At 39.6% G+C, this 22,649-nt stretch overlaps 1 pseudogene across 1 annotated transcript; it reads left to right on the top strand.

The window, feature by feature from the left end:
- Positions 1–232: 232 nt before the first annotated feature.
- On the top strand, positions 233–3,571 carry LOC143572597 (putative RNA-dependent RNA polymerase 1; annotated as a pseudogene). Its single transcript, XR_013142285.1, has 3 exons — positions 233–2,078; positions 2,167–2,317; positions 2,759–3,571. The product of XR_013142285.1 is annotated as a putative RNA-dependent RNA polymerase 1 (transcript).
- Positions 3,572–22,649: the final 19,078 nt, after the last annotated feature.

The following is a 22,649-nucleotide window of genomic DNA, read 5'->3' as shown; positions in this document are numbered from 1 at the left end:
CAACCCAAACCCCTAAATACTAAAACCAAACCCGCAAATTTCGTGTTTGGTTTGTATCGTGTCAGAATTTCACACCCCTGAATGAAAGTCTGCTTTAAAGTTTTCTTTAAGATGATATGAAAGTAACTTCTTTTAATTAGTCAGTAAATAGATGTAGATTATATCAAACAAGTTTCATGATCAATGCAATAAACGCACAAAGTTTATTTTGTTTTCTGTTTTTTAAAATTAAATCGAAGCATATTTTGTTTTGCAGCTATATGGTGCTCTGCGAATTTTTCAGAAAGTTGAAGACAACCCTTATAACTTTTATAAGGAACTACCTGATGATCAGTGGGTTAGAACAACCGACTTTACTCCATCTTTAGCCGTTGGCCAATCGTCTCATTTATGTATAGAACTTTCAGATGATATTGAATCCTCGGAAATTTGTCGCTATTTTCCCGATTGTGAAGAAAGCACGCTTCCATTCACGTTGGTCCCCGGTCGTGGTTTTTCTCAAAGTTTGGATCTAGTCCCGGTTGTGGGTCCCACCCGACGGTATTCTCTGCCATTTAAAATAGTTTTTAAGATTTGCGCCTTGGTCCAACATGGCTGCATCCCGGGACCTGTCCTTGATGCTAGGTTCTTTGCATTGTTGGATCCTCAACAGCATGAGATGGAGTCAATCGAATATGTTTTGGACAAACTTTATTTTTCCAAAGAATGCTGTTATGATCCAATTAGGTTGATAACCGAAGAATATAGAAATAACAGAAGGTTAAGGTCGCCTGCTATCTCATTGGATAGCGGTCTTGTATATGTGAGGAGAGTTCAGATTACACCATCAAAGGTGTACTTCTGTGGGCCCGAGGTCAATGTGTCCAATCGGGTACTACGCCATTATTCAGATTATATCGATAATTTTATTCGTGTGTCGTTTCTTGATGAGGAGTTGGAGAAACTTTACTCAACAGATTTAGCCCCAAAAGTAGGTCGAAATGGGGAAACCAGAACCGAGATTTATAGGAGAGTTTTATTAATTCTTAGAAACGGGATAGTTATTGGTGATAAGAAATTTGAATTTCTTGCGTTTTCGTCGAGCCAGTTACGAGATAGTTCTGCATGGATGTTTGCATCAACTGGAAGATTAAATGCTGCTGCTATAAGAAACTGGATGGGTGATTTTAGTAGCATTAAAAACGTTGCAAAATATGCTGCTAGACTCGGCCAATCTTTTGGTTCGTCAAAAGAAAGTTTAAGTGTTGCACGGTATGAAGTTGAGGAAATACCCGATATAGAAATTGTAAGATCGGGGGAATTGGGAAAATATCTTCTGACCTTGCTAAAAGAGTTTCTAAAAAATGTGGCTTTGATTTCGTTCCATCCGCTTTTCAAATTCGGTACGGTGGGTACAAAGGTGTTGTGGCGGTGGACCCCACATCTTACGTGAATCTATCAGTGAGGAAAAGTATGTGCAAGTTTGAGTCTGACAACACAAAGTTGGATATTCTAGCAGTTAGTAAATATCAAGCGTGCTATTTGAACCGTCAGCTGATCACCCTTCTTTCTACTCTTGGTGTTGCTGATCTCGTCTTTGAAAAGAAGCAAAAAGAAGCAGTACGCTTACTAGATGCCATTTTGGTGGAGCCAATGAAGGCTCAAGAGGCATTAGATCTGATGTCACCAGGAGAAAACACGAACGTTATGAAGGAAATGCTTTCGTGTGGATATATGCCGAAACATGAACCGTTTCTGTCAATGATGCTGCAAGTTTTTCGTGCAACAAAGTTGCTCGAATTAAGGACTAAAGCGAGGATTTTTGTTCCTAAAGGAAGAATAATGATGGGATGTTTGGACGAAACTCGAACACTTGAATATGGTGAAGTTTTTGTTCAATATTCAAGTGCAGGAAGAAGGCAATTGGGTGATGGTTATAATGGAATCGACTCGTGTAAGTCCCGAATTGTTAAGGGGGAAGTGGTGGTTGCTAGAAGCCCGTGCTTGCATCCTGGTGATGTGCGGGTCTTGAAGGCTGTTGATGTTCCAGCATTACACCATATGGTGGATTGTGTTGTTTTTCCACAGAAAGGAGAAAGGTATAACATATTGCAGATTTCTTGTTATTATTTCTATGATTATTTTAGATTTGTTTGTGCTAATATATATACATTTGTTAAACTTTAGGCCTCATCCATATGAATGCTCGGGAGGCGATTTGGATGGAGATATTTACTTTGTCTGTTGGGACCCTGATCTAATTCCACCTCAGCAATTTGAGCCAATGGATTATACACCAGCGCCAACTGTTCAACTAGATCATGATGTTACTATTGAGGTATAGATGCATTACTAAATGTCACACACGCGCACACACATATGAACCGATCGATTTGGGATATGTATTCTTAATGAGTCAAATGAGTAAAAAGGAAAAAGTAGCTGAAATGAAAACGGGCCAAGCTGGACGAACATCACCTAAAGAGTTTCATAATGTTTTAAAAGCAGGCATGACAAACTAGGCGGGTCGGGCACGGGCAGGTTCTAGTGATGGGTTAGAACAGGCCCGGGTCACTCAATACAGATTTTGATCAAAATGAGTGTGTGTGTCTAAATGGGCTGTTTTAAAAAATATCATGTGGTTCAGTAAAAATCGGGTTGTTTAGAAAAAAGAAATTTTGGTTTTGGGTCAAAACGGGCTCATATGAACTAAAACGAGTCATGGCTCGCCCGTTTCTTTAATCTTATTAGAATCTTGTTTCTGTTTTATCTACTTCAGGAAGTGGAAGAATACTTCACAAACTATATTGTCAACGACAGTTTAGGAATAATTTCAAACGCCCACACAGTCTTCGCAGACCGAGAACCTGAAAAAGCAATGGCGAGCCCGTGTGTAGAGCTAGCAAAGCTCTTCTCAATTGCTGTTGACTTTCCAAAAACCGGAGTTCCTGCAGAAATACCCGCAAACCTCCGGCCCAAAGAGTACCCAGACTTCATGGAAAAACCTGATAAAACAACGTACGAATCCGAAAATGTGATTGGGAAACTGTTCCGTGAAGTAAAACACATCGCCCCACAAGACAGCCCGGTCACCCCCTTCACCAAAGAGGTGGCTAGACAAACTTATGATACCGACATGGCAGTCCCCGGTTTTGAGGATTACACTGATGAAGCATTTGATTTTAAAACCGAGTACGATAACAAATTGGGTAACTTGATGGATTATTATGGGATCAAAACCGAAGCAGAGCTTTTAACGGGTAGCATTATGAAGGTGTCAAGATCTTTTGACCGAAGGGATGATGCTGAAGTGGTCACTTTAGCTGTGAAGTCATTAAGGAAGGAAGCTAGAAACTGGTTTAAAAAAGGCGGAGGCGACAGAGATACCGAAGATGATAATGTTTATGCAAAAGCGTCTGCGTGGTATCATGTCACGTATCATCCGGATTACTGGGGTCGTTATGATTTGACACGCCAGCATTTTCTGAGTTTCGCGTGGTGCGTTCATGACAAACTTATTGATATCAAGAAACGCAAAATGAGCATTGGTTCGTTAACTCAGCAGTTCAGCAGTGCAGTTAGTCTGGCATGAATATAACAATGTAGTCTGGCATGAATATAACAATGATAATATCGTTTTGTGTTATCACGAGGTACTTTTGGACTCGGTCTAATATGTGTGTACATATTTATGTTTTCGCTTCGCTTCGGTTTGGTTTGTAATTTGTTTATATTGGCATTGTTGCTTGCTGTTTGAATTTGATGTAATTTTGGACTTGGTTTAATCCAGTGTGACATATTGCTACTGTTTGAAGTAGATATAATTTTTGACTTTAAGCATAGTAAGTTAGTAACTAGCAATCAGTGGGGCAACTCTCATCCCAATCTAGCACATAGATCAGTAGTAGGTGTATAGGTGGTGATGATGAAAGTGAACTGAGACTTAGATAAAGTCAACAATTTTGAGAAAAGAAAAAGATATTAGAAGACAAATTTGAAGAAAATATGATACATTGTTTATGTGACTTTCATGTTAATATATATATATATATTTTATAGAAATAAAATAGTTTCAACTTTGGTTTAATGTATATATATTACAAATATAAAGGTAAGTTAAAATGTTTAATGTATATTTGTAAGGGTAAGATCGGGCTTAGCATTTGGGTTTGAGTCCGGATGAGGGCAGACTCATTGGCCTAACCCAACTCTCTATTGCTCATCTGTTTTGACTTTTGAGAGCATCCCAATTGAAATCTTCATACTAAGCCCATCTCTATAATTTGATGGTTTTTAATTTTATTCTTTAACCATCATACTCCATAATTTGTGACTGAAAAAAGAAGAGAAAAGTATATAGAATAGACAATGATATATAAAATTATCTAATTGAATAAGAATAATGTAGAATGCTTTTAAAATATCAACTTATTAGAAGAAAAAAAAAAGGAAAACAGAAACATAGTTAAATTATTAAAGAATGCAATGCAGAATCGTAATCAAATTATTAAAGAGTTCAATGTGAATGCTCATATGTTATTAAATATACTCGTATGTTATCTTCTCTCTCTATGTTTGAGGGGAGGCGGGAGGGTGACGGCTCCCGGCCTGATCACTCGAATATGCCTGGAATTTTTCTAATTTTTTATATATATGCACGTATTTTTTTTTTTTGAAAATTTTATGTTTTCTTAATGTTTAAATTAAGTTAACTAATTCATTTGAACGCTAATTTTTATAATTTTTTTTCACAACCCAAACTACAACTCAATAAGTCTATTTAAAGGTTTAATTGTTTAAACCCAATAGAAAAAAAAATTTAGCTAAGACCTAAATTTTTTTCTTGCTTTGACAAAAAAAGGTTCAATTCTTGGAAAGGACACCATGACTATATTGTTATGTATAAGATAATGATTTAACAGTCGGAAGATGTCACGAGGCTACAACCTCATAACCCTTTGACCAGCCATCTCATTGTCGCACCTTCACCGGGCCCGGCCTTGAAGGTGTGCGAGCTGCACCATCGACCGTGGAACTTTTTTTTGGGACCAATTTATATATATATATATATATAAAGAAAAAATAATAACTATAATTAGTTTAAGAAAAAATCAAGCTTATTATATTGTCCCAACTTTAATAATTTAATTTTGTGTCACTTGTAGGGTAACACACTTACACTATAATATAGTTTTAACCATATAGTACAATACCATGAAACACAATAGAAGAAAGAACCATTAACATAGGAACAGAATCTAGTTCCCACATAATGATTCTTTACAAATTCTATTCATAAAGTAAATTCCAATTAACTTAACTATACAAATTTGATGACTGTGACAAAATCCATCATGATACATCATATTCATTTGTCAATATAGAAAAGGATAACATTAGACATGACCAAAGACATTTGAAATATTGAAAGTCCAATAAATTATCTAATGCACGTTTAGGTTAATTACAAGAAGGTCAATATCAAAGGTCAATTATTTGAACCAGGCCAATACGTTATCAGCATTCAATTATTTAGCTTAGGTTTCAGTTTGTTCACACATAGAATGTTTACATAATGTGAATGCGTTTGTATTTATGAGTTTTTTTTTTAATCGAAGTTTTATATAATTTACTATAAAACGATTACAATAAAGTGGCGGGCAAACGGGCAACAAGCTGCGCCGCAACCCCCTTTTGAACAGCAAAGCCAATCCTGCTAAAAACGAAGCTTTGGGACCTAGAAGCTGAAGAGGTTCCGTGTACGACGCGCTGAACCCTACTCAAAAATTTCACAGCCTCTGGAGCCAGAAAACCAAATGTATCAAAGGCAAATGGTAGAAAGACATGTTGATTATCTAAACAAGCTTTCTCGTGTTTAACAACTTTGCCCGATTCAGCCTTCAACGCAGCCTGACCCACAACAAACCCACGGTCCCTGAGCCCAACAAGAGGAGACACTCCTGTAAGATCCACACATGCGTGTTTCCCCCCTGCCCACCCGAACACAAGAATATCAGCTGGTCGTAAAGGAGTAATTACTCACAAGGAGTAATTACTCACATGTACTGATCCCAAATATGGACATGTGACTAACTTTTAATTTTTTATATTAATTTACCTACGGACGTCATTCCATTGTTCAACTTTAACTTTTATATTTTTTTGATTTAGTTTTGGTTTAAATTCCGGTACTGTAACGCACGTAACCGAAAATCCCACTAAATTCGTGTCAACTTACCAGTTCAACGCTCGAGACCACCAATGTTTGGGTTTTACCGATTTGCCTCAGTATAACGCGCCGGTGGAAACGCTAGTTATTTCTAGTGACAAAAAGTAGGATGCTAATTTTTATAATATTTATTATAAATAACTGATTATGAAGTTGTTAGTAGAAAAAAGTCTACAATTAAAACTTATACCTTAGAATTAGTTAAATCATATTCATTGAACTTGCCACCCAGTGCATTAGTTTTTTCAAATATGGAACCAAAAATAAGAAAATACATTAGCTTATTTGTTTTTATTCTAGCAAATTTATTTATAAACGATTTTGATTTTTGACTTTCTTATAAATGAAAGAAGTTTAAATTAAATAAGTCAATATTCCCTGGCTAGGAAGGAACATTTAGAGATCTAAGTCAATATATGAGGGTCATTTAATGGAATGGAAATATTTGAAGTATACACGTTTTGTTTGTAAATAATTTAGAAATACTTACAAATATTAAAAAGTAATTTGTAACCTACAAGCAAATTACTAATGATCTTGTAGTAGTTATATACATCTCACTTAAAACATTATGAAAACTTCCAAAGTTTGGTTCTGTTGCACACGTTACTATTTTTGTCCTCTAATTTAGTTTAACTTTTTCCATATACTGAATCAACCGATACTGACCGATTTCCTGTCGTGTACCCTTCGCTACGTGCAATAGCTGTTGAACATGTAATGTATGTAACGTGGTCCGCCACAACGCTTAGGGAAAAATACTTGTTAAAATTAAATTTGAATCTTGTGAGATTAGTAGTAAAAACTTAAAATTAAAATTGATCTTGTAGTAATTAAATCTTGTGAGATTAATAGTAAAAACTTAAAATTAAAATTGATCTTGTAGTAATTAAATTGATGACATAATTTTGTGCTAATGTGAGATTAGTTAAACTAAAAAATTGTTGTTTAACGGCATGATTCCCAGTCCAAGTAGTTGACGTGAGTCATCCAAAGATTTCATATCAGAAAAGGGAAGGTATTTGATTCAAGTTCCACATATGAAAAAAAAGTAGGGGACGTTCTATGTTGGGATAGGGTTTTTCACATAGATGGGTTTTCTCCCGAGGGAAGATCTCTGGGTTGGGACTGATGGGACGGATTGATGCACGAGCTTCTCTTTGAGGGCGTGCCAGCCTAGCACCGCGCAGTTTTATACTCGAGGAATGAAGATGATTGGATCAGCCAATGGTCATTGATCCAAATGGAAATTCAAAAAAAGAAAAATAAAAAAAGACTAACCCACTCCAGAGTACTTATATAAATCATATAATGTTACCCATGTTGAGGTTTTGCGTATCGTCACAAACCACCCAAATATGCATTTTTTTTAATTTTACGATTCACTGAATTTATGGGTTATTACCCTTAGCCCTTAAAATTTTCACTAAATTTAAAATAATGTTTTGACTATTTGGATTCTTTGTTTTTTTTATTATTAATTCTTTAATAAATTTAAATACAAAGATATGAATGTCCCGAATAAATAGATATGCAGGCCCGACGAAATAGATATGAGGCCCGACGGAATATAGACGAAGGCATGACGGAATATATGTGAAGGCCACTAGAATAGATATGTTGGTCGACGGAGTAGATATAAAGGCCGTCGAAATAGATCTGTTGGTCGACGGGTAGATATAAAGGCTCGACGGAATAGATCCATTGGCCGACCGTTTATTAAACAGTCGGACCAACTGTTTAATAAACGGCCAACATCAAAACTAAACGGTTAGTTTTTTTAAAAAACTGTCGGGTCTAACCGTTTAAGTGTATACGTGACAAGATGTGGTTGACTAAAAAACGGAATGGTGCCCAAAAAATATATCGGGTGTCAGTTTTATTATGGTGGATCCTACCATTTAGAAAAGGACCATTTTAAGTATTTTTTTAGTTTGGACTTTGGAGAGCTATTCAAGGAATTAGTTTGGTCAAATGAACCATTTTGATCATTTGAAATATAAAAGTCAAAACATATAAAGTCTACATAATCTTTGTTCATATTTCAAGTAGATAAGATTATGGAATGCATAATTGTGATAGCAAAATGGAATGCCAAGTAGATAAGATTATGGAATGTATGATTGAGATAGCAAAATAGAATGCTACAAATGTAGAGCACCAACGAGTATGTGAGGTAATCAAGTAAAACTTTTTATTTTTTTAAATTATGTTTTATGATTAATGTATTAAGGTTATAATTGTTTTTGGTTTTTTTAGGATGCAATTGAATTTGAGGACGTCAACCAGTTTGAGATACTTTGGTATCGAAAGTCAAATATAGCTCTTATTTGTATTTCATGCAATTCCACGCGTTGCGATTAATTCGATTTATAATTCCTTCATTTGTTAAGAATAGCCAGATGCTATGTATCATGAGTTCAAATTGACTATTTTTTCATGGTTTTGTACCCCCATTCGAAAAGCAAAGGGGTCTGAATAATAGTTATTTTTATGATTGAAGTGATATAATTATAACCGCTTGGATATCACATGTTGATTATATCCTTTAAGCATGGGTTAGAATAAGAACCCTAATTATGTATAATCAATTATGAACATAAACTTAGACATCATATTAATCATGCTTATTTGTTGGAATGATATCTTTGAAAAAGAGAATGAAAGCATGACCTCGTTATTTAGCTGGTGTTGTTGGATAAGAGCATATATAACGGGCTCCATTGCCCTAGGTGGCTAGGTCCGGTTTAGATGGCATGGTGGACAACAAGCATCCGAACTCTGTTGATGTGGGCATGGAGTCTGTGAGTGTAACATCCTAAAATTTTAATGTTGAATAAAGAAAGTTACGTTTAGTGATTTCGCGTTATTAATTATTTAATATCGAGTAAGGAGCGGATCATAGACTTGGATTAATTGAGATGGGTTAAATGAGAATGGGCCTTAGGTCCATGGGATTTAAGGGATATAAATATCCCCTAAACCCCAAACTATCATTCATTTCACCTTATTTTCTAACACTCCAAAACACACACACCACACACCAAACCCCGCCGGCCGACCGAGGAGAGGGGCGACCAGATCCGAGAGAGAGAGAGAGAGAGAGAGAGCGTTGGTTGTGATTAAACAAGTAAACGAGATCCAAACAAGCTCAAAAAGGTATGATTCTTGATCTTTGAAGTTTAAAGATCCAAGTTTTATAGTGTAGATACGACCGAAAATGGTTAGGAAACGTAGTGGGTGATGTCGAACCATAACAAGGGTGTTAAAATCGCCAAAATGCTTGATAGAAACCAAAACAGCGGCTGATCTGGGCAACTTCGCCGCGAACTGGGCAACTTCGCCTTCAAAGCGATAATTTCGCCTGAGGCCAAGTTCGCCTAATTGATAACTTCGCTTACGGCCAAGTTCGCCTAACTGGTAACTTCGCCTAAAGCCAAGTTCGCCTGATGACAACTTCGCCTAGAGCTAAGTTCGCCTGAGGTTTAACTTCGCCTAAAGCCAAATTCGCCTGATAACTTCGCCTAAAGCTAAGTTCGCCTAAGGTTTAACTTCGCTTAAAGTCAAGTTCGATTAGAAAATAAATTAAAAATCTAATGAAAAATGTGTTAAGACAGTTAATGGAAATAAAATTTTTCCAAGCTGACCTGGCAGCTCGACCCCAGCCAGGGGCTCTGCCCCTTGGACCCTGCTAAGGGTTGCCGCCCCTAGACCCCGCTGCCAGGGGCGCTGCCCCCGGACCCCCGTTCGTTGTGGGTCATATAAAGATAGAAATACAATATGAGAAGTGATAGTTAATTGATACGTATACTTGTTATACAGTCAGCCGTGCACAACTGAAGAAAGGGATTACGATTAACGGTGAACGTAACCGTGTTCAGGTGAGTTCTAGCCCCATTCCTTGTTATGTTTTCGGGGCTGTGTGCATACTTGATGTGTTGTTAATACATTTATCCTAAGTGATAAGTGTATGCCATATGTGATATATGTGATATGTATGAATGATTGCTTGATGGTACGTGAACGATCTTCGGATATTGCACGTACTGTCAGGTTGTAACGTTATAAATAAGGTAAGTATGATATGTATGTTTATGTGTATGAACGTAATAAAGTTAATAAAAGAAGGAAATGACGGTTGTATGGTTGTATGGTTACGAAAAGGGTACCGAGCCCTAATAATACTCGAGGTATGATGTATGGTTGTATGGTAACGAAGAAGGAATCGAACCCTTCTATTATTCGAGAACTAGGGACCAGACCCTTATAATATCTGTGATGTTAGGGACCAGACCCTTATAATATCTGTGATGTTATGGAATCGAACCCTTCTAATATTCGAGAACTAGGGACCAGACCCTTATAATATCTGTGATGTTAGGGACCAGACCCTTATAATATCTGTGATGTTAGGGAATCGAACCCTTCTAATATTCGAGAACTAGGGACCAGACCCTTATAATATCTGTGATGTTAGGGACCAGACCCTTATAATATCTGTGATGTTAGGGAATCGAACCCTTCTAATATTCGAGAACTAGGGACCAAACCCTTATAATATCTGTGAGGTTATAGGGCGAAAGGCTCTTTAAAACGCATGATTATGTATGTAAAGAAAGTATGAAGGTAAAAATGAAAGTATAAGCACTTAGGTGTGTATGAAGGAAAGTTAAGAGGTTAAGTATGAAATGTAAGAATGTATTGTATGATTATGTGATTAACTAGAACTCACTCAGCGTAGCTGACTTTTAGTATGCACGCAGGTGAGTAGGATGAGGCAGCTCGCTTGAGGAGACACGTGGCACTGAACAAGAGTCTGGCATCTGAAAACTTATGATGTTTTAATTTTAATGCTTTAATGTTGAAAGACAAAGGATGTTTTGAGACAAGTTATGAATTATGTAATGTTTTATGAAAGTTTTATATTCCGCGTAAATGTTTTAATTAACTATGATATTTAGAACTGTGTTTATGAGTAAATCCAACACGAAAGTAGGGCTACCGGTAACGGGGCCTTACAGTGAGCCAGGTGTGAGGCTGCAGATCGACGATTAATCAGACAGAATGAGTAGGTCCAACCCTTTTAAAAAAGCTAATACAAAATTTTTTAAACAATATATATATATATATATGTGTGTGTGTGTGTGTGTGGGGGGGGGGAAGTGAATATGGGGTTGTTAAGCATCTAACATTAGATGCGAAACCCCCAAAACTACGTAGTTTTGGTAGAAAAGCCAATTAAAAGTTAATTTAAATTCCATTTTTATCTCCAACAAAAATCGCACATGCTGATGCTCAAGTCTTTAGTAACCAGATCCCATGAAATCAAAATTCCAATTTTGTATTCGATCCCAATTTCGGTCCAAACTTCTGTTGTAACGCAAGTTCAGTGCTGGACCATTTTTATGAATTCACCGGTAGCCATTAATTCTTGCATTATTTTAAGGTGTTGAACAAACCTATATTCATCATATGCGAGGAAGTAAACAATTAAAACCGTTTTAAAATCAACCCAACGAAAAAGTTCTTTCATAAAGTAGCATCTGGGCAATAAACAATTGAAGTTAACTTGTAATCGTTTTCTTTTTTTTTCCTTGAAATTGGATATACAAAGTGGATTTACCTCTCGAGGATGCTACTGAAAATCAGAACGCAATTATGGGAAGAACACAATTTTTTTATAAAGACAAATTTAAATTAAGTTTTTACTGTTTTTTCCATCAAAATTACGTAGTTTTGAGGGTTTTGCATCTAAGATTAGATGCTTAATAGCATTCTCATCCCACACTCTATCCCTAAACTAAAAATTACACTAAAACTCACTACATTTTCTCTTTATATTTCAATTAAATAATACTTTTTATACCTTTTATCGTTACCTTTTCTCTTTACTTCACTCGCAACCACTTTCAAAATATATTAAAAAATTATAGGGGGTGAGCAGTAGCTTTTCAAATATACAGAAAAATCATTACTTTTTTTAAAATATAAAAACCATTCACTCACAACACTCTAAATCACTCTCTAAATTATAAAAACACACCTCACATTAAATAAGAGGTTGGATGAGAATGCTCACCCTCATATTCACTCTACCCATATATATTACTAATTTAAGATTATTACCTTTTAAATAAATCTAACTAATATAAAATATCATTAATTTAATTAAAAAAACACATTACACTCCAAAAATAAAAACTACATAATTTAAATACATTTAAAAATTACAATCCTAAATAAAAGCTACATAATTAAATAAATTTCAAAATCACATTCCTAATTAAAACGATGGGGTTTTTATATGGTTAAAATTAGCCCGTGTAATAATAGTTAGAAGTAGCCGTTTTATAATTATTTAATATTAGTTTTAAATTTTTTAGTGTTTTATTTATTTTAAAGGGGCAACTTTTTCAAAAATGTTACAATTAAGTCACTCAACTCTCATGGTTAAATAAATTAAAGGCTTTAACATGTTTTTTAGTCTTTTTATTTTTTATTTCACATAGGAAATCTTTTTATCTTTTTTTTGAAGTTGACACTGAGTGGCGACGTGAATTTTATTTTTTATTTTTAAATTTTAATACAATTAACAGTTTTGTAATTATTTTAAATTTAACTATATATATTGCAAATTCTGACCCTCACATCTTATCCTCCATTTCTTTCTTGGCGCACAAAAAAACCGGTGATACTTGATTTGAAGATTTAGTGACCCGATTTGGGGAAAATATACATCAGTGACCTAATTGGAACACTTTTGAAAGTTGGTTACTATTCTATGAGATTTTCCCTATTTTTAAAATTATATTATAATATTTTAATATATACAAAATATAAAAAATAGTTTTGTCATAAAAGTGATTTGATTAAATAAAAATTAATTGTATAAGTAAGTGATGATATTGCACTTTGTAGAGATTTGTTATGAAAAAAAAATTAGTTTTTTTAAGAAAAGTTTGAAATCTGATTTGACGTTAATATGCCCTAACTTAAAGAGCATAATGAATTATTTTCTTAAGGAGTATTCTACTCTTATTATCAATACATACGATCAATGATAATGATAAGTTATAAAAACTCACTAGTTATATTCTCTATTTTTAATTGCCCCTCAAACTAATCAACGGTTACAATTACTACCATCAAGTAAGTGTTGGGGACTAGTTATGCTATATGGTAAGGTTACTTATATGATCCCGTAAGTCCGCAATAACGAGATATTTACACTCCTTTTCACTTACTCTATCCGGGGAAGCCGCGCTTTGATGCTTCCCGCTCGACTCACTATGTACGTGTCCTGGGGTACGGGTTACCTCATAGAGGGCAAATAAGGAGGGGGGAAATGTGCAAGGACAATACCAACGTGGATGAAAGGAAATTTTCAAGCCCATTTAAGATTCTCCTGAACCATTACTATTTTGTATAGGATGGGTGCACTCATATGTGGGAGCATATATACCTTTGCTTTTAAAAAATGTGAGACTCTCATTGAAGAAATAAGAAATGAGTGAAATGGCGGTGGAGTGGACTGTGGAAGGCTGCATGATTTACATGAAACACAAACTTAGAAGTCAGCGGTAAAACAAGTACAGCCTATTGTGCTTTCAACAAAGCACAAACATTATTAATTATGTTTCAAACAAACCTAATTAAACGTCGTTAGTTATACGTTACTAAAACAAGAGATATATATATTTACATATTCTAATTTACATATATAGCCTTAACTTAGAGTTACACCACTACTAATAAATAGGTATTAGCTTGTAACAACTCATGTTATTTTCATAGAAAAAATTTCTGTTTGAATACCTGTGGTTTGATCATTTCATCTATTTACAATTTCAAAATCTTTAACACTTTGAATACAAATATATTTTAATCATATTGATTTGTATATAACTTCCAAACGGAGTTAAACAGATCTGTTAAACCCCAAATTTGTTAGGGGTACTTTCATCATTTTCAATTAAAAATTAACCCCATGCAATGATATGGTAAATGATATAATGCAGATTAATCCTTTAACGACCCATTCAAGAAAAAATAAAAATTCTTTAATGACACCAGAAGATCAAAAAATAAACATTCATAATACTTGTTCATATCCATAAAGCCAAAAATAACCTAATCGAACATATCATAAACAAAACTAAATGCAAACTTTCATTTCATAACTTGTAAAATCATCCACATACATTTAACAAAATCTACAAATTGACCTTTACAAACGATTACCCAATTTTTCATGTTAATTGACAAGATAATAGATTACAAAGAAAACCAGACTACAAAATAGAACATGTTTCAATATCTTGTTCTCCATATCCCGTTTCCAGACCATTTCTTTATGATTCTTAATCGAATTCAGAAGCCCAGAGAAAATTTATGCTACTGGAGAACATAATTGCAGATTACCATCGTTGAATTTGGGGAAGACGGTATGAACAAAGAGGGGAGTTAGGGATCAAATGAAGTATTTGGGGGAGACGTATGAACAAAGAGGGGTGTTAGGGTTAAAAAGAGGGCAGGGGTTAATTTTTAATTGAAATTGAAGAAAGTAACAGATCTGTTTAACTCCGTGGAAGTTGTATACAAATTGATGTATTTAAAATATATTTATATTCAAAGCGATAAAGGTAACGAAATCGTATACAAATAGATGGAACGATCAAACTACAGGTATTCAAACAGAAATTTTTTCTATATTCATATGTATTTTATACTCACCATTTTAAGGTGATTTTTCTAGTCCTCAAGATAAAATTCGTAATATCAAGATCAAGTTTAACTAAAAAAACTGTCATCCTAGTTGTTATCTTTATGAGTTTTGTAAGTGAAGAAACACTAACCGGACCCACGACAGATTACGGGTAACCTGGGGGTTAGATAGATGTTTCCCACGAGGGGTTAGACCCAGCAAAGATGGTTCTTCTGATAACCTGCAAAACAGACACCGTGAGCTTGTCACTGAGAAGGGGGGGGGGGGGGTTCCTCCTTGTGACCACCATCCGGCGTGAGAATCAGACTAGATTGCTCTTTAAATATAAATGTATATTAAGAGATTGCTAGAGCAGATATCAGGTATAATATGATGATAATGTGATAAGATATGATAAGATGAGATGATCATACCATTTGAGGTATTTATAGCCGAAGGTAGGTTTCCAAGGAGGTGTGGCCGACTGAATAGTATTCCTGTTCCACCAACAGTGGCCTACGCACGTGCCCTGCTGGTAGTTGGTGGGTAGGCAGCGGCTGATAGTGACCAGGCCTGCTGTGTACTATTCCTTTTCCACCAACTGCCGGCTATGCACGTGGTATGACAGGAGTTGGTGAGTAGGCAGCGGCTAATAGTGACATACAGTACAGGAGCATGCTGCTCGCCATACTGTTGTCAATAAGCTGTCGTATCTTTAGTCAGATCTTTTGCCCATACCTCGTCAGGTACAGTACAGAAGATCCCGTATCGTACGGACTGGCTTAGTTGGGCGGGAGTATTCCCCCTCCCGCCTTTGTGCGGGATTGTTCCCGGCTTTGCTCATTCCTTCAGGTGACACCGAGTGATTGAGAGCTAAGTGCCTTGTGCGTGTAGCCTTGCTGCGCGGGTGGCCTTCCCTGATGGCTTGTATCCGCAGCCGCGGGAACAGGCAGAGTCCTTCACCATTGGGAGGCATTTCCTGCGGGAACAGCTTGCGTACTGCGCGTAAGGACGTCACGTCTCTGAGCATGGTTGGTCCTGCGGATCCAGTTGGTTTCTGCGCAGACGTCCCTCTTCAAGGTGAGTCTTGCGGGTCCAACTGGGCTCTGCTGGGACCTACCTCTTCAAGTTCCCCCAGTCCAATGTTCTTCTCATGAGTGTTTAATAAAGTGAGGTGAACTTTTGGACTTAAGCAAAGGGTTTTGAAAAGGGTTTTTTTAAGGTTTTCCATGGGGATTCTTCCCGCGGAAGTCCTTGTCACTTGCAGAAATTCCCGACCTTCCTGCTTGATCTTTGGGTATGATGCGGGTAGGTCTGTAACCTCCTCGCAGGTCAGGAGCGTTGAGTCCCACTTGTGTGGATTCTCCATGAGGTTTTGGTAGTTTTGAACATAGTGATCAATTATGTTAAAACCACCAATTCCATCCTGGAGCCTCAAACAATGTAGTTCTCGACGTTCCCGCTATGTGGGGATGTTATTTCCGTTTCCGCAAGCATTGCCCAGAAGATCCTTCTTGGTTTCAATTCCCTGCGGAGCGCTAGGTATGTGAAGGGTTTTGCCTTAACACTGTACCCGCGCTCGTCTTACGGTTACTTTACTTCCAAGGTATTCCTGGCGTCAATTCCCTGCGGGTGCTAGGTATGTGAAGTGTTTTGCCTTAACACTGTACCCGCACCCGTCTTATAGTTACTTGGTTTCCGAGGTATTCTTGGCTTCAATTCCCTGCGGGTGCTAGGTATGTGAAGGGTTTTGCGTTTACACTGTACCCGCACCCGTCTTATGGTTACTTGGTTGCCAAGGTATTCTTGGCTTCAATTCCCTGCGGGTGCTAGGTATGTGAAGGGTTTTGCCTTTACACTGTACCCGCACCCGTCTTATGGTTACTTGGTTGCCAAGGTATTCTTGGCTTCAATTCCCTGCAGGTGCTAAGTATGTGAAGGGTTTTGCCTTAACACTGTACCCGCACCCGTCTTATGGTTACTTGGTTGCCAAGGTAAGGGGTATTTTCCCGCTTACTTTTGAATCTTTTTGAATTTTTTTTTTTTGAAATTCGAAGAGTTGGTGAAAGGATAAGAACAGTCCAAACCTCTGAAACGTCGTGCGACGGTTTCTTCTGACTGTGTCAGGACGTGCAGGAAGTTATGGTGACGTGACAGTACATGGTCATTCCAGACGCTTTTTCAGGCCCGTGGGCGCGATTTTTCGGGCGCGTGGCCGCGAAATTAATGGTACGCGTCCTTTCACCAGCTGTTGCCAGCTTGCTTTTTGCCACGTGTCATAGTTTCATTGCACCTTCGATTTCTCTCTCTTCCGCATTAAATTCATCGCATTAATTGCGATTAGTATATAAAGGGGGAGAGGGTTCTTTGTAATCCACACTTTCACTCTTCTCTTCATCTTCAAAACGATTTCCGGCGAATACTCATATTTTCAGTCGAGCATTCCCTTGAAATCGTTTTCTTCTTTCTGCAAGATGTCTTCACGTGATCTCGAATCTACAGCCGATGACAAGAGTACTGCTGGCGAGTGCCAGTGTGCTCTGCCTGTCGATCTGTATCAGTACATCGTCAGGAAGTTCATGCTCGAGTCTCTCGAGCCTGAGTTTCCTGAACCCCACCAGACGGTGTATGATGCCCCCAGAGGCAAGATCGGGGTTTATGCTGCATTCTTTGTCTATGGGAATCTTAGGTTCCCATTGACAAAGTTTGTTTACCGTGTCCTTGAGAGGCACGGTGTGCACCTGACCGAGGTGCATCCGATGGCGATTGCCAAGGTTCGCCACTTCGAGTGGGTGTGCCGGATTCTGGGCATTGAGCCCTATGTCGACCGCCTGATGACCTTCTACACTTGGAGGTGCATCCAGGGGTGGTATACCCTGATAACCCGGATTAAGGGTTTGAAGATTTGCGCAACCGAGCGCAGTCTTCGCTCGTGGAAGCGGGAGTTCTTCTACATCTCCGCTCGCGCCATCCCCCTTGCCATGAAATTCAAGAATGGGCAAGCACTTCCCAGCCTTCACGCCTCCAACTACCAGGAGGCGGAATGGTTTTCGAAGATATCCCGAGTCCAATCTCCGGTTTACCGGTTTGCGGAGTCCGGGATGGTGATGTTGGGGATGAGCCGGGTGTGGAAGGATGCGGATGCGCAAAAGATCCCAATCGTCCTTGAATACGGTTCGAACTCTGTTCCTTACGGTATGCTCTGTTTCCTTTTGTTAATTTAGAATTTCTTCTAACTTCTTTCCTGTTTATTTCAGAGGGGAACGACTTGCAGTCGCTCATGTGCAGGCGTGGATGTTGACGCATTCCAGGGTGGAGCGCAGAGGAGTACCTCCCCGCCAATGACGGTAGGCCCGGTCAGCCTACCTGAGGCGATGACCCAGGCGCCTGCGCCTGCTTCCGCTGGTTCAGTTGCTCACTCTTTTGAGCCGACTGTTCTAGCTGTGATGACGTCACCGCCGGCCGTCAGTGCGATATTTACCGCATCTTTTACTGAGCCGGCGGTTACTTTTGCTGCGGATTCCGCGGCGGCGACCGCGGCGGCTTCTACCATGCCTCCGTCATCGGCAACGACGGCCGATCCGTCAGGTATGCATGGGGCTTTTCGCCAACCTCTGCCTCCTTCCCATCTGCCTGACCTCTTGGATGGATTTCCCTTGGGTTCAGGTGATGGGTTTGGCGGCTATCGGCCTGTTATTGACCCTACAGGTGCGTAGGGTTCTTTTGGCCTATTTTATATATTTTTATCATCTTTTCCTAACTGCTTTATGTTTTTTGCAGTGTCGGATTCCAATGAAGTGTATGTTCCACGATGGAACATTCGCCGAGGAACAACCCTTCGCACCCCTGTGGAGTGCGTGGAATGGGCTCGTCACGCTGCTCCCAGTGGTGCGTTGGGGGAAGCCATGGCTAGCTACCAGGAGGGTAGGCTAACCAATGAGCTTCGGGTTCTCCTGGCCCGGATGCAGCCGCGCGTCGAGCTGCTTTGTCGTGAAAACGACAAATTAAAAGCAGCTCGCATTAAAGAAGTAGCTCAGGCGCGGGCTGTTCGGGAGGAGAACCAAAGGCTTACCGCAGCTGCTGCGGAAAAGGAGAAGGCCTTCAAGGCCCTTGAGGTTGAAGTTCAGGCCCGACTCGAGGCCCGTTCCAAGGCTGCCCAAGCTGTTAATGAACAGCTTCGGCTGGCTAAGGAAACTGCAAGGAACGCAACCGAGAGGGCCACCAAGGCTGAAGCTGTTGCTGAGCCTCTACGCGTGGAGAATGAAGAGCTTAAAGCCAAATTAGAGGCTCTCCAGCAGGCTCATGATGCCTTGGCGATGGAAGACGCCAAAAAGCTCCAGGAGATCTTGGACCAGATGGGGGTGCTTGACCATACTGAGCGGAAGCTAAAGGGCGTCGAAGAGGCTGCGGCTAAAGAAGTGTTGCTTGCCAACCTCAACAAGAGTGAAGCCGAACGCGCCCGTAACGAAGCTCAAGCTGCCCTCCAAGAAGCTCTGGTTGCCAAGGAATGGCTTCTTCGAGAAGCGTTGTCTCAGGTATGCTTTTCATGTCTTTACGCTTTTCTTTGTAAATAGAAAAGGTTCTGATACTTGTATATTTTCTTGTTGGTTGTGCATCGGGTCTTTGCTGATACGTCTTATGACGATGCTATGAGCGCAGCCCTCAACGCTTCTCACGAGGATGGGGAAAAGGCCGGCTTCCTGCTTGGTCTAGGGTTCGTTGAGAAAGGCATCCCGCCTTCCAACTTCCCTTTGTACAATGTTGATACTGAAGCTGTTTACGACCAAGCAGTGAACCAGTATGCCGCCTTCCCGCATCCGGTGGTGGAGAAGGTGAACCAAGTTGCTGCTGCTGATGATGGGCTAGCTATCCTTAAAGCTTTCCTTGGACCGCCACGTTCTACTGATGGTGCGGGTCCAAGTGGAAGTGGCCCTGAAGCCTGATCCTGAAGATCCCTTCCCACTGCTAGGATAGATTTAGCTTGTATAGATTTATTTTCTTGTAGGCGGGTAGTTACCCGGCCATTCTTGTAATGAATATTTTGAAATATAAATCTTTGTGCGGGTAAGACCGCTACTTTCATTGGATTCCTTGCTTTGTAAACGTTATATGACTTGCATACTTTAGTTTAAATTATCAATTTTCCAAGTGTTTAGAATAAGTTAACCTTTGAACGTGGTAGATAATAGGTTGAAGTTTTGCTTCCTCTTTCGTGATTGCGCGGGTAGGACCGTCACTTGCACTTAGTAGGATGGCTAAACTTTACCTATATCTGACCTGCGTGTAGGTTTTCCTCATCATTTTGAAATTTCTAAGTGTTTAGGATAAGTTAACCTTTGAACGTGGTAGATAATAGGTTGAAGTTTTGCTTCCTCTTTCGTGATTGTGCGGGTAGGACCGTCACTTGCACTTAGTAGGATGGCTAAACTTTACCTATATCTGACCTGCGTGTAGGTTTTCCTCATCCTTTTGTTAGAAATTCTGTTTTGAATAAGTTAACCGTTCGACGCGCGGTTGTCAATAGGTTAGTGTTCAGTTTCCTCTCATGATTCATGCGGATAGACCGGCACTTTCATTTAGTAGGATGACTGAACTTTTCCCCTTCAACTGACCTGCGTGAAGGTTTGCCGTTTTTTGGGTTTATGCGGGTTTTGCCGCCTTCCCCACGCAACGACTTTCCACGTAATTATGCGGTGAAGACCGGCATATCCGTGTTGAATAAATTAACCGTTCGACGCGCGGTTGTTAATAGGTTAGTGTTCAGTTTCCTCTATCATGATTCATGCGGATAGACCGGCACTTTCATTTAGTAGGATGACTGAACTTTTCCCCTTCAACTGACCTGCGTGAAGGTTTGCCGTTTTTTGGGTTTATGCGGGTTTTGCCGCCTTCCCCATGCAACGACTTTCCACGTAATTATGCGGTGAAGACCGGCATATCCGTGTTGAATAAATTAACCGTTCGACGCGCGGTTGTTAATAGGTTAGTGTTCAGTTTCCTCTATCATGATTCATGCGGATAGACCGGCACTTTCATTTAGTAGGATGACTGAACTTTTCCCCTTCAACTGACCTGCGTGAAGGTTTGCCGTTTTTTTGGGTTTATGCGGGTTTTTCCGCCTTCCCCATGCAATGACTTTCACACTTATGTATGCGGTGAAAACCGGCATCAGTGTTGATAGTTAAAGTATAAATGTAAAATCATCAGCGTCGATGTTCTAAGGAGAATCATTTCCATTAGAAGTGGCTCTTGGCCTTTTCTTTACAAATTTGGAATTGATCTACATGCAAACTGTGTAATTGAGCTCCCTTCCATGTTGTTGGGATGGGAGTGCCATCGAGCCGATACGCACCTGGTTCGGGATCTCGTTCTTTACGCAGCATGTAGTCTCCACATTGAAGCTGGAATTTTTATTCGTGTTTTCCCCAGCTGGGGTTCTACACGCATCAGCCTGCTCAGCGTTCATTGCGCCACGAGGTGCGCGAGCGTCCCATCTCTGACAAATGCTTCGACCATGTCCTTTACGTCTGTGTATTCTTCAGTGTTGTGGCCTTTTGTCCTGTGAAAGTCACAGTATTTGCTCCGATCGGCATTGGGACGATGTCGGATTATTGGAGGCTTTGGCCATGGGAGCTCCTCAGTGGCGAATATCTCGATGACGCTTTTGGTGAGCGGCGTCCATCTGGAGTTCTGGTTCGACTGTACGTTACCCCTTCCGCCTAACCGATGTTGCAAGCCGGATGAGGTGTCAAAGTTTACCTTTGACTGCCAAATGCCTAGCTTCCGCTTTTTGTTTAATCGGGCGGTAAGGACGTTGTCTTCTCTTGTTTTCTGGGTGTAGAGGTTTGTGCTCTGTGGGAGATCTCTACCCAGTTGCTTCTCAGTTTCCGCAAAGCGTTTAGCTGCTGTCATGATGGCATCCCATGTGGATGGCATGCCATCTTTACCCGTTAAGGTGCGGATGAGCTCTGGGTCGTTCGCGCCCTGAATAAAAGCAGCGCGAACACGATCCTCGCTAATGTTACCCAGACTTAGCTTCTTCGAGTTGAAGCGAGTGATGAAGTCTAGCAAAGATTCATCTTCCTCTCGAATGCATTTGAGGATTGTCCATTGCTCCTCGGTATACTTTCTTTGCTGGCTGAAGTGTTGGCTAAACTTCTGTTGGAAGTATGCCCAGTCGTAGATGTGGTTGACCGGTAGACGATCGAACCACGCTCTAGCAGCCCCAACAAGCGTCATTTGGAACATGTAACACCACGTAGGTTCCGTCCAACTACTGACGGTTGCCCCCGCTATGAATCTGTTCAAATGATCATCTGGGTCAGATATACCATCATATGTGCCTATGCTGGACATTTGTTTGGCACTTTTTGGGGCAATTGCTTCCGCAATGTCCCTTGCAAATTTGGACGTTCCCGCATTTGCAACGTTTGGTCTGAATGTTTTGGAGAAGTCACGTGGACTTCCACCTGTGTTTTTTGGTTTGAAGGCTTCTCCAAAATGCCTTCTCGGTTGGGAGTCCGTTTCCTTACGCTTCCCTTTTGCCCTATGGCGAGGGTTCGCGTCGGTGTCGGATTCCTCCGAGTCATCGTCCAAGTATTCTTCGAATTCGTCAGCCTGTTGGACGGAACGCAAGCGTTCGTCCAACTCAGCTTGGAATTCCCTCTGACGTGCCTCCGCCCATGCCTTAACTTCATCGAGTGTTTGGCGGGGGAGTCTTGTTCGTTTCTCTAACTG

This window comes from Bidens hawaiensis, unplaced genomic scaffold (assembly GCF_021521415.1).
Source record: "Bidens hawaiensis isolate Kalapana, Puna unplaced genomic scaffold, B.hawaiensis_p1.1 tig00001382_1, whole genome shotgun sequence".
Taxonomy (NCBI): domain Eukaryota; kingdom Viridiplantae; phylum Streptophyta; class Magnoliopsida; order Asterales; family Asteraceae; genus Bidens; species Bidens hawaiensis.
Note: the sequence above shows the minus strand (reverse complement) of the source record. Positions and strands in the feature narration are given on the sequence as shown.